This window comes from Myotis davidii, unplaced genomic scaffold (genome assembly GCF_000327345.1).
Source record: "Myotis davidii unplaced genomic scaffold, ASM32734v1 scaffold196, whole genome shotgun sequence".
Lineage (NCBI taxonomy): Eukaryota > Metazoa > Chordata > Mammalia > Chiroptera > Vespertilionidae > Myotis > Myotis davidii.
This window is the reverse complement of record NW_006288258.1, coordinates 5091038-5093997: the sequence shown is the minus strand read 5'-3', so window position 1 is coordinate 5093997 and position 2960 is coordinate 5091038. Positions and strand designations below refer to the sequence as shown.

The 2960-nt window shown below is 38.1% G+C and overlaps 1 protein-coding gene across 2 annotated transcripts in view; it reads left to right on the top strand.

Moving 5' to 3' along the window:
* SLC16A10 (solute carrier family 16 (aromatic amino acid transporter), member 10) overlaps positions 1 to 2960 on the top strand; it is a 68989-nt gene that overhangs the window by 10939 nt on the left and 55090 nt on the right. The gene's annotated exons all lie outside the window — the stretch shown is intronic.

Sequence of the window (2960 nt, the reverse complement as noted above, 5' to 3'; positions counted from 1 at the left end):
GTCGCTCTTCCTAAGCCTTAGGAGTACCCTAATTAAGTTAATAACAATGTACCTACCTATATAGTTTAAGTTTAAAAAAGTTGGCTCTCAAAAGAAATTTCCATCGTTGTACTGTTGATATTTGGCTCTGTTAACTAACGAGTTTGCCGACCACTGGACTAGATAAAACAGGGGGTACCTGCAGAACTTAGGACGCAGACCTGATCTTTGGACTTCGAACTCCATGTTCCTTGTACTGTTCTATACTGAATACTGTTGTATGCTGATTTCCACGATAAATTCTTAGCAAAGACAGGGATGGCAATTAGCAACTTGAATCCATAGTGGCTTTATTTAGACATCTGCATGTACATATTTTATTGTATGTGTATATATGTAATATTTGTCATACGTAACAGAATTATAATCCATAGTGCCTTATTTATAGATTTATAGTTGAGAACCAGTTGTTATTATAGTTTAATTATCTTAAAATCCTAGAATAAGATTTTTTTTTTCAAATTCAATGTGTAGACTTTATTTGGATCCTGTTTCAATCCAAAATGATTTTTTTTAGACAATCAGGAATATTTGAACATGGGTTAGGTATTAGAAGATGTTAAGGAATTATTGTTTTTTTAATTTTTTTATTAGTTAAGGTATTACAAATGTGTCCTCATCCCCCCCATTAACCCCCAACCCCCCCCCCCCCACACACACACAAACTCATGCTCCCATCCCCCTGTTGTCCATGTCCATTGGTTTGGCTTATATACATGTATACAAGTCCTTTGGTTGATCTCTTCCCCTTACCCTCGCCCTCCCCTACTTCCCTTCTGGGGATTGATAACCTGATCGCTGTTTCTCAGTCTTTGGGTTTTTTTACAGAGAGGAAGGGAGAAGGATAGAGAGTTAGAAACATCGATGAGAGAGAAACATCGATCAGTTGCCCTCCCCCTGCACACTCCCCACTGGGTATGTGCCTGCAACCAAGGTACATGCCCTTGACCAGAATCAAACCTGGGACCCTTGAGTCCGCAGGCTGACGCTCTATCCACTGAGCCAAACCGGTTAGGGCAAATAAGAGATTTTGAAGACTATTCAAAACAGTGGTGTAGATTGGGTATTATCTCTCTCTCTTTTTTTTCTTTCTGTGATGAATGAGGACCCAGTGTGCTGGTGTTTAGCTATAAAGGTGAAGCTGACTTCACCAGGAGTATTTTCTTGGTATTTGTAGTTCCTCTTTGACACGAATCCTTTGGTTAGCTTGTTCCTGTAATTCATTTATACTTACATAGTGGCTGCTGAAGGATAGTTGGCAAAACATGCATTCATTTATATCGAAATATATGTAGGAGTGCTGTATTCATACTACTAAGGACAGCTGTGCCAATGATGAAGTGTGCAATTAAAGAAGTTTGCTTACTACATTTCTTTTTGACCTAGATTCACATTAGGCAATTCGTGACTGTTTAGGATATTGTAATACATCTGCATAGCACTTTATGCTTTTCAGTGTTTTTATATATTTGCTCCTAACAATAAACCTGTTTAGACTAGTGAGATGACATGACTATTATCATATTGCAAATGAAGAAATCTGACTTGGAAATAGTATAGCACTGTGGTTAAAAATATGAGGTTTGTTTGTTTTTTTTAACAGAATATGATTATATTTATTACATAAGTTTGATACAACCAAAAAGTAAAACACCAGAGTAAAATAGTAATAAAAAACATGGTATTTCATTTGTAATGCATGAGAAATGGTTAACATCTTTAGTCATAACAAGCTCTTAAAAACCAGTAACAGACACTATAATAATGCAAGGAAACTGGAAAAAATAAAATGAAAAAGTACAAGTGATGATTGAGCATATATGATTTTGCTGAGCAGAGATGAAGAATAATTTCTCTGCAGTGTCAGTGAGCAGAATAAAGACACTGACACCTAATATTTTACAGTTTTGAACAGTGTTGTGCAGTGTGAACTCTCAAACACCGGGAGGCAGATTAATGAGAAGGACCTATAATGAGGAGGAAAGCTAACTTTTGCATCTATTTATAAATTGATTATTTTTAGCCAGAGTAATTCCAATTCATTGGAATTATTTCAACACATTAAGAATATGAGTTTTTATATTATTATATAATCTTTTATGAATGAGACCAGAATCCTGGCTTTACAGCAAGTTAATCTCTCTAAGCCTTGGTATCCTAATCCGTAAAATGGGGGACCTTGTGAGGTTGTGGGAGAGTTTAAATGAGATAAAGAGTAGAAAGTAGGTAATCAATATAGTGGGCAATCAATAAGTACTGGGTAGCATTATCATCTCCAGAGGTTATATTACACATTTATTTAACTCAACAAAAATTGAGAGCCCCTTCTATGTGCTAGTCACTGGGCTAGGCATCAGGGACATGATGGTGAACTAGACAGATAGGGTCCTTATTCTAATATAATTTACATTTTAGTGGTAAAAATGGTAAAGGAGTCAATAAGAATTTCATGGAGTGATAAGGGCTTTGAAGAAAGTCAAAGGGGACAGTATTTGAAAAGGGCATCCTTAGGTTGGGAAATTCTATTGGAGAAAGTGGCATTTGATCTCAGACTCAAGTGGCCACAGCCATAAGAAGGTAAGGGGGCCTTGGCTGGGTAGCCCAGTTGGTTAGAGCATCGTCCAATACCCTTAGGTTGCGGGTTCAATCCCAGTCAGGGCACATAAACCAATGAATGCATAAATAAGTGGAACAACAAATTGATGTGCCTCTCTCTCTCTCTCTCCCCCCCCTCCTCCCTCTCCTCCTCTTTCCTCCCCTTTCCTCCCTCCCTCTCTCCCTCCCTCAAATAAACTTTTTAAAAAAGGTCTGGCGGAATAGCCTTCCAGGAGGGGGAAATGACAGTGCAAAGTCTGAGCGGCAGGATGAGAGTGGCATAGAACAGGAAGACCTTGTCCTGAGTGGAGAGAGGCGAGGGATGG